The 10,584-nt window shown below is 36.5% G+C and overlaps 1 protein-coding gene across 1 annotated transcript in view; it reads right to left on the bottom strand.

Annotated features, from left to right (window-relative positions):
• lrrc4ca (leucine rich repeat containing 4C-a) overlaps nt 1–1,628 on the bottom strand; it is a 48,298-nt gene extending 46,670 nt beyond the window's left edge. Inside the window, exon 1 of the mRNA XM_083547562.1 lies at nt 60–1,628. The gene's annotated coding sequence lies outside the window, so the exon portion shown is untranslated. The remainder of the gene's footprint in view (nt 1–59) is intronic.
• Nucleotides 1,629–10,584: the final 8,956 nt, after the last annotated feature.

Genomic DNA, 10,584 nt, shown 5'->3' on the forward strand with positions numbered 1-10,584 from the left:
ACGCACTCGTCGTCAATAAGGCTGCCAGGGAAAAAAAAAAAAAAGATGAGCCTACTTACTTTTTTTGCAATGTAATTTCAGTCAAAAGCAGGGAGCGCACTGTTGGACTCTTTCCCCACGAAATACGCGACAGAACTCCATCCGCAATTTTCCTGCGCACAGTTTTGTTCTTTCACAACGCAGACTTTAGACTACACCGAGTCGAAGCCAATATCTCCAGATCCTTTACCAAGTCTGAAACAAGCGCATCCATATGCTGTTCGGTGTACTTTCTCCATCCGAGGAAATATCAAACTGACACGCGCCAATTTGTGATGCAGCACAAAATCATGTCGTATTAAACCGGACACAGATTTGTCCAGCGTTGCGACACAAGCCAGCACTTTTTCCCCCTGCACTACATACAAATCAAATCAGATCCCGATTGGCGCTGGTGTGCCATTCTGTATATGCGCTGATCAGTGGTGTGTATTCAGGTCTTACGCACAGCCTCGCCACCACTTCCAGCATTTCCTTCAACAGTCGCATCTTCCAGCTGAAAGTGATCGCTCTCTCCACATCCCCCTTCCCGTCCTCCTCCAGAAAGTAAAAGGAAAGCGCCGAGACTGATTCATTCCGTCGTCGTGGTTAAGAATAGAACTTTTTGCGTCTTCTTCTTCTTCTATCCAGAATCTGATTAAATTTCTTCTCACAGACCAGTGCGGATTGCAAGACGCGTATTTTCCTCAACTATCATTTTAGCCCCGGGAATGATTTGCAGCGTGAAGCATTTGTGAATGTAGGGGAGGAAGGGGGGGATATGGAGATCAATTTTAATTACACCGACGTTTCCAACCGAATCCTTGGCACAAACCTATAGTTCATACAAGACCTCACGGCGTCTTCTTCCAAAACCGCATAGAGGTAGATGTAGAAATCCTCTTCACTTCATGTGAGAAAAGTCATGTGTTTCTTGTATATTCCGTGTAAGATCAATGCAAACTCGTGCGCTCTGTAAAAATATGGTCCATCCAAATCTTCTATCTAACCCATTGTGTTCCGGCACACTAGGACGAGCTAAACACCGGAGGCGATGCCACGAAGACTCACACTACCTATTTTTTCCTGTTCTTTCCACGTCGATGTTCATAGTGCAAAGAGATCAGAGTAAACGAAGAAAAAAATGGCTATAAAAATCCCGAGGGCAGGAGTGTCTTCACTAGACGTGTTGAAGTCCTGCTAGAGATGAGGTTAAAATGTCTCGCGCTAAACCCAGACCTGTCCACTTCCTCTCGCCTCCATGGCACAGCCTATGAGCACATCTACTCTGATGCAACGTGACTTGAACTCCAACGCCACTGATGCTCTCTGACTCTCAGGTACGCGCAAAGCAGCGCGTATGCTTCTGTAATGAGTAGATACGGTCCTTACTTTGGATTCTTCTGGTGGCGTCACGGGTTTAGGTGAAATATAATTATCCAATTACCTCCCATCAGCCTAGTAGTGATTGGCCAGTATGAGTAAGAGCACAGAGGAGCATCTGACCGAGGAGACGCATCGAAACGTGAGTGCGTGGTTTTGCGACGCCGGCAACTGAACGCGCGCGCGTGTCTGCGTGCGCGTGTGTGGACGCGTGTAAGGAGAGAGAGAGAGAGAGAGAGAGAGGGAGAGAGAGAGAGAGAGAGAGAGAGAGAGGGAGAGAGAGAGGGAGAGAGAGAGAGGGAGAGAGAGAGAGAGAGAGAGAGAGAGAGAGAGAGAGAGAGATACTCCGCAACCTTCTGTCTATAGCAAAAGGGACACGACTGCCATCTACTGATTCTCTCATACCTACCCTGACATGCCTAATCTCCCCTCTCCCCCTGCCTCCGAACGAACACACACACACACACGCACATACACGCACACACGCACAGTGGCACGTGCCCTCTGACTGATTGGAAGGCTGGCAAGTAACTGCATGCATTTTTCACCGGTCACAGCAATCGATGTTCTATACACAAACAGCACCTTGAAGCACAATTTCAGCATTTGCCCATGTAAGTGGCTGCTCAGATTCACTGACCTTCAAATAATTTGACCTTCAATTAAGTGTTTTGCACATACAATTGGCCATATGAATACGTGCATGACACCGTCAAGCCTTCATAAACCATTGCATCTCTGGAGTAACTTAAACAACGAAAGAAAGTAAACGAACAATACTAACAAACGGGTAAAACTGTAGTAGAAGTAGTAGTAGAAGTAGTAGTCATAGCATTTTTAAACTACTACCGTTGCTAACACCATCATATAACAATAGTACTACAGTTATACCCCTAGCCCAACTAACAAAAATAACAATAATAGTTAATGATGTGTTATAATGAATATATATTATCAGTGTTATTATTATTATTATTATTATTATTATTATTTCAAACTTATTATTTTTAACTACCCATTTATAATTTAACTAGTTCTGACACTTCTCCTGACACAGCTTTTCCCCTACTGGCTGTGGAAACTTACCAAGGCAGAATATGCTGTAGTCAAATCTTTGACATGTTGCGGCAGTATTTATGCTTGAGTATTTGTGAAATGTATTCTCATTCCTAACACAGAATGTGCTTGTCAGCATGGCATCATATCCACCCACTCAACCGACACCATTTATCTGTTGGAGCAGAAATACACGGTCCCGAAACATAAACGGCTTCCTCTTCTTTATATAACTGTTCATATCTGGGTCTGAAATAATTATGTGTAAACTCTGTGTAGTGTGGATTAAGCATAAAAAAGATTTTAATTCATGTTTCAAATTCAGTCTACACAGAGAAATCCATTTTACATTCAGATCAGAGATGACTCAAGAGGAGGTAGTACTGAACTGTGAACAAGAGCTACATGCAGAATGAGTTTTGCCAAAGACAGAGGACAGTGAATGCCTAGATTATACATGTTTTCAAACTTGAGTTTAACTGTATTAATATTTTTTGAGAACACTTAAACTGAGTACTTGCTTTATACACATTACAAACCATCTATTAACTGATAACAAGCCTATTCATCGGTTCTGAACAATGTCATAAATTGTAGCTATAGAGTTTATAGTCTATGGATTATATACTAAATGCCAGCAAACAATAAACAGGATACTTCTACTACAGTGTAACAAAAGGGACCAGATAATAGTCTATAAATGAGCTACAAAATATAATCAGCAACCATAAACTGTTGTTGTGAATTACATAAGATGATTAATGAGTCAACTGACAGGTTGTAGACAGTCTATAGATATTTTGTTAAATGCAAGTTGCCTAAATGTCTAGATGTATTCATGATAATACAATACAGTTACCGTTTTGTCAAGTTAAGTCAAGTCAAGTAGCTTTTATCGTCATTCCAACCATATATAGCTGAAGCAGTACACAGTGAAATGAGACATTCCTCCAGAACCCTGGAGATAAATAACAGGACACAGAGCTAAGAACATGTCATGCGAATGGTTTAAATGCAGTATTTCTTTTTTCTGTGTTATTTTATTGTCTTGCATCTTCAATATTCTTAGAATGGGATGTAAACTAATGTGATATCAGACTGCTCTGCTGCAGGCTGGCAAGCTTTTATTGTGGGTGGATTAAAACTTCTAATTTTATGACAAATTAACACATTTTTCACTACTAAATTCTAAATATATTTTCATTGAGTCAAGGAACATTGTGTTTGCTCATCATTTTATTTGATCTTTTTTCATGTTTAGTAAGCAGTAAAGACTGGTTTGATTCCCAGTCAGAGAAACAAACCGAACCATTAGGGTTGCACAAGCCAGTGCACTCTTACTGCCGGTCCCAAGCTCGGATAAATGGGGAGGGTTGCGTTAGAAAGGGCATCCAGCGTAAAAACATGTGCCAAATCGAACATGAGGATCATGCATACGGATGATCCGCTGTGGCGACTACTAATGGGAGAAGCCGAAAGAAAGTAAGCAGTAAAGACTAGTCAGTGTCATGTTTAATCCAGGGGTGGGGTGGGACATTACATTTGGGGGAATGCCAGTCCATCACAGGTCACACATAATCACACACCAATTCATCTCAATTGCAATTCAGATGACCAAACCACCAGATGGCAAATCACATCCAGTGCAAATCTAGGCTGGGGTTCAATGAATGTAATAATGTATACAAATGTTAAGGGGAAATTGTACAAAATTCCACACAGACAGTAACCAGAGCTCGAGATTTTACCATAAAATCTGGACCCCGGAGCAGTGTAGAGGCAGTGTGACCCACTATGCCTCTATCTTTATTACCCATTTAAAAATGTGGTATTTTTTTCTTTTATGAAACATTGTATTGCATCTGACACTAAAAAAAAATTAGCTATCAGCTTCATGAGACTTATTTTTTCTGCCATCCATTTTTTTCTTAGATTTTTGTCCTTAAAAGCTTAGTATATTGTTCAGTTTTCTAATGTATCATTCACTTACTAAAAGGAAACTAATAGGAAAGGTGTTGCAGAAGCAGAAGCAGAAACATCATTGGAAGGAAAATGAACACAGGAGATGGCGTTTAAATTGTATGAAATATTTATCAGGCATATTGTGTCATTCTACTCTACTAGTAATTAGTAGTGAATATTGGCTTTATAAAGAATTTATTAATTAAACTACAGTTGGCTATTTCTTATTTAAGGGAGAATACATTAAGCGATAAAGTTAAAATATCTCATGTTCCTTTCAAAATTTATTTTGAGGAACTAGGATGATTTTCAGGTTAAATTCCAGGTTAATTGCTACTCTTTTTAAAAACCAAGATGAAACAAAAAATAAATAAATAATACTCATATCCATCTTCATTGCGATAAATTTACATTTGGACCATACATGATACTTGTGTTTCTCCCTCTCTAATCAATGTTATTAGCAGTGTTTGAAGTATATGCTACTGCCCAATGTTTACCATCATATTTGTATTAGAAGTTCAAACATTTCATAAGTCATTTGCATGTACATTTGTATCTATGCTTTAACAGAGAAATTAAGTTTTTTCCCCCCACATTTTTTCTATATAAATAATATTGAATAATCCAGTGTTAAAAACAAATGTGAAATCAATAAATAAAGATATGAAAGAAACATGTAGCGTTGCTGCCTCACAGCTCTGGTTTGATCCTAAGCTTTAAATTGATCTGTGCTTGGATCTCTGACTCTGTGGAGTTTACGGATTCGCTGGTTTCTTCCCAAAAATATGGTTGTATTCTAAAGCTCTTTAAATAGCCAGGCTAAAACAAAATAGTGCATCTCTCATTAGTATCATGTTGATGACATTGATACATACTTTTTGACCTCAGCTTGACAGGTTCTATGTGTAATTCCCATAGATATATTCTACAGTTCAGAATATATCTATGGGAATTACACATAAAACCTGTCAAGCTGAGGTCAAAAAGTATGTATCAATGTCATCAACATGATACTAATGAGAGATGCACAAATTTAAACTTGTTTTCTCCTAAATATATATCATAATATTTTTACACACTACTTGCAAGGAATATGCAATCATTTTTACTGAAGAAAGTTGCAAATTTACTATGTTTTCGATGCATAAGTGAAAACACACACACACACACACACACACACACACACACACACACACACACACACACACACACACACACACACACACTTTTTAAGGGAAATACATGCCATGCCCTGGGTGCTAGAAGCTAAAATGGAAATTAGGTAAACAGATGTCTCTTCTCCTCCACATCAGATGTGTGCTGCTAGAACTGCTTCATCATTCTCAGTATTAGGCTTTGAGAAATCTTTATTTGAATATTAGTAGATTTAAAACAATGTTTTAAAACCGTTATACAGCCACTGAACTAGCATCAAATTAGCACATAAAATATTTTCTAATTTTAAACATCTGTATGTTTTCTAATTATATTATTTACCTACAAATAATAAATTAAACATTGTACTCAGATGCCACTTTCGGTGACCAGGCCTAAGTTTGATTTATAGATAAAGCACATTTAAATAATACTTTTGGCAGTGTTTATAAGAAATATCACCCACGTCTAGTGAAAGGCCAAAGTATTATGTGACCAGAGTGACATGAGACTCGCAGAGGGTAGAGGTCACCAGGTCTGTTCTGGTTTTCTGTCTGATACACTCATAACAGATATACAGTAACCAAATATAATATAAGTACTGGACAGGATTTATTTTGCTGCAGTTATCAGACTAACTTTTCCAGTTTGAGGTGCATATGCCCTGCAGTGCACAGAATCCAGGAAGCTTTTACATTGTAAAAAATAAATAAATTATATATATATATATATATATATATATATATATATATATATATATATATATATATATATATATATATATTCTCTTTCTCTCTCTCTCTCTCTCTTTCTCTCTCTCTCTCTCTCTCTCCACAGAAATTGATTGTTTTCATGTACAATATGTTCGACAACTTGAAGGCATTATCAAACCTACATCTGATGCAAAATACGGCATCATTATGAACATACCTTGATTTAAAAAAATATAAATAAATAAATAAATAAATAAATAAATAAATAAATAAATAAATAAATAACAGTCAATGGGAAAACTCATGAGCAGCAGGGGTTTTTTTTTGTTTTTTTTTGAAGGTATCCTCTCATTATTCATTAAAAATGTTGCCCCCTTGGGGATATCAGACATTGATGAAGTTCTTTGAAAAAATCCTGTGTAATCCCTGGCACCCACCTCAATCTGTCTCTAAGTACAGCCAGCTCTCTTTATTTCTGCCTTGTTGTACCTGTTAAGAGTTATTTTGCAGTTGGGAAATCACTTACCTAAGTCTAGTCAACTAGGACTATCAATTATTATTTACAAACAATATTTGTTATATAACCAACCTCTGTGAATACAAACACATACTGCATGCATAAGCTAATACAAGCCTATAGTACTCCTCAAAGTGAAGTGAAGATTGCTGTGATCCAGCCTATGGAGGAATTATTAACTAATGGTGCGAGGGATCTTGGAAAGCATGTCACTGCAGGCAGTAGTTCAAGATTAGTGAGAATTGAGTAAAAAAACATTACAGGTTTCTGAAAATCCATTACAGACCTGTGCTGATACAAGGTTATTTTCTTAAATTTTGTAGAGACTGAACTTATAGGGCTAAAAATTATGTTTAGCCTATAAACCTTTTAAAAACATTTATATATTTCTAAAAAATTGCATCAGAGCAGATGATGACTACATAGTTTGAAATTAAAGCAATGTAATAATTACAATTTGAAATATTTATGTAGGAATCTATAAGAAAAACAAGTTTTCATTTATAGCTGGATTTTATCACTGTCAATCGATTCAAATATTTAATTGTGATTAATCACCTGATTGCTGTTGGTCCCTGGTGGTCTAGTGGTTAGGATGCGGCGCTCTCACCGCTGTGGCCCCGGTTCGATCCCCAGTCAGTGAACCAACCCCAGCCACTCTTAGTGCCGGTCCCAAGCCCGGATAAATGGGTAGGGTTGCGTTAGGAAGGGCATCCAGCGTAAAAACATGTGCCAAATCAAACATGTGGATGATCTGCTGTGGCGACCCCTAATGTGAGAAGCCGAAAGAAAGTTTAATTACCTGATTATCATTAGTTAACTCACAATTAATAGCAACTTAAATGCTTTTATCTGTTCTAAATGTACCTTAAATTAATCATTTCCAAATTTTTAATACTCTAGTCAATACGGACATGGACAAATATAGATGCTTTATGCAAATGTATGTTTATTATTAGTGAAACCAAACTCAACATAGAGGATGAAGACAAAATATTCTTGTAAATGTTTTAAAGTAATTATGGTGTTTTAAATTATGCAAATCATCAGGACACCAAACAGAACATTTGCTATGTTTCCACACAGACACTTTTAATTACCGAATGTGTGCATCATGGAAGTTTTTGGTGCTTAATATGAGATTTGGCGCATTAGTAAAAGAAATGTTTAATGATTAAAAAAATATTTTTTTGTGGAGTTTATTGGGTTTTTTTTTATTATTTATACATGAGCAAAGATGGGCGTCGTGAATAAATTTGTTGCATTGAAGGTTTTAATTTAGCCTCTTTTGTATTTTCTTTAAATATATTTTTTTATTAAAATGGTCAAACAAATGCACGCTGCATTAATCTCGCGTTAATAAAAAATATTTGCCGTTAATTTTTTTGTGATAGTGCATGGTTAACACATTCATTTTGACAGCCCTACTAGGTTTATTTATTTGTGCTTCTTAATTTGCTATCTCCTAAATAAGGCAACCTTAGAAGCATAAACCTTACACAAATAATTCTGAATAGGGCAGCAGAATCTGATGGGGTCTTACCCATTTACTTGTTTGTTTAGTTTGGGTCAGCAAAAGCATTGAGGAAAAATAGCTATCAAGCCTGTGGTGATCAAACCAATCAATATGATAGAACAATTCTTTACCAAAAAGTTTGTTAAGTTAAACAGTTTAACAACAACTTTGCATACGATTTACTGTAGCACTGTATCCTTTAGTGACCCAAAAAATTATTTTGATATTGTGAAACTGTATGTTGCAATTTAAACAGTGTACACACCGACAATATATTAAATTACCATTGAATAGTGTTGATATGTTAAGGGTTAATATGCATTTTATAATAGAGAATGGTAGGAAGTAAAATGTATATTTTTTAACTGTGTGTAAATATCAAAATATCACTTTAAGCAGAAATGGCTGTTGGAAAATGTTACTGTGTCCTTCAGCTGTAGACCAAGCTTCCTAGAGACTCTGTGTGAGAACATAAATCTTCAATGTCCTCCAATTTTCTGTTCTTCTTCTATATTGGGAATTGCTCTCAGGGTCAAACATCACACCAAACAATAGCTACAGTACTGTCAAGTCACAGTGTGCGGTCAACATGGAAGACTTATCTGGAAAGTTAACAGTGTTGTTTTTTTGCCCAGCAGTCCATGGCTTCATATTAAACAATTTATTAGCAGGGGATATGGCAAAGAGCCACTCTTTTTGACACTAGATTTGTGTGATTCTACTTGATACCTGCTAAGATTGTTTTAAATTTAATAACATATCCCTGCAATGCAAAAACATACACACTGTACATCAAAATTTGTGCCTATAATTATTCCACAGTCCATAACAACGTGGAAATTTACTGCTAATGAACACAAATATTATGTCCATTTTAACTAACAACATTATAAACATATATAAAATCGATTGTACTTGTACAGCAATCGTTCATTCAGATCGAATTAATTGTGAAGTTACACCAGATAACAATGAAGTTATGATTGACAGTTTTGGAAATGATGTTCGAGGTTTATGGCTGCACCTGTAACTTTCCAATATGAACCTAGAAGCTCTTGACAGTTCTGTAGCATTGTCATGCTTTGTTTTGCCATAAACTCTCCAACAGGCAGCAGTTCATGACTATAGATTTTGGTGGGGCAAAATGACATTAATAGCGGCATTACCTTCAAACAAAATCAAGCGGAGAGTCTATTACACTAGAATTATGCTTCTTTGTGCTCTATATAGTGAATTGTTAGATTGACCCCTTATAGACAGTAAGCCGACACAGTCATATAACTCACATCTTTAGTATCTCAAAACTCATATAGTACATATACATTGAGGCAATATGATTAACCAGGGGTGACAGGTTTTTGCAAAATCTCAAACAATTGTTCTCAAACAATCTTATGTATTTTATGTGAATGCCTACAAACTACTCCTTAATCCCTCTTTCTCGTTTTCAGTCTTTCCAAACTTCTTATAATAGAATTGGTTCTACTGAATGTAATATGTGCACAATCTGTTCGTACACTTTGTTTTTTTATTATTTTAATTATTTGTACTGTCTTTTGCCTTTATTCCACTGAAAAATGAGGAAAAGTGTCAGAGAATATCCCCCTTGTTCTGATTGTTGTACACACCCTTGCACATTCCATTCTTTATTTTCACATGCCAAATGTCATTGTGCTTTCATTCATGTAATGCCTCCACCTAAGCCTTTGCAGCCTTATCCGGCCTTCACATTTGCTAATGTGCATTCCCACAATACAGGACACTGCAGATATCACTGCCAAAATGAAGTTCCTATACTTTTCATCAGGTGTATTAAAGGAAGTTGGGGAGTGCATTAGATCCTTAGCAATTATACAATGTCCAGGCAGGCAAATCAATGTAACACTGGCTCATATGGATGAGCCACCACTTTTGTAAAAGCTTTTTTTTTTTTTTATCTACCAGTTTATCTGTGATGACAGCATTATCATTCTATTAATGAATTAAGAAATTGGTGTTAGCCAGGAACCAATGGATTCTTTACTAATGCTATGAGGGTTCATTCTAAAATTAAGGGTGCTTTTTAAAAGTTTTTTACTTGGATCTTTTTTAAAAGGGAAACACTTTTACTGGATCCTAAACAAAACTCTATATAGAATTAGTTGGAATTTAAATGTAAGCGTTGTTGCTGCTTCACATCATATAATTCTGAAAAATACACAACCAGACTTTTGCTATCAATACTGTGTGAGTTGGGAGCATAGCTCATGTCTTGCTTATGG

Source organism: Silurus aristotelis (assembly GCF_946808225.1).
Source record: "Silurus aristotelis genome assembly, chromosome: 7".
Taxonomy (NCBI): Eukaryota; Metazoa; Chordata; class Actinopteri; order Siluriformes; family Siluridae; genus Silurus; species Silurus aristotelis.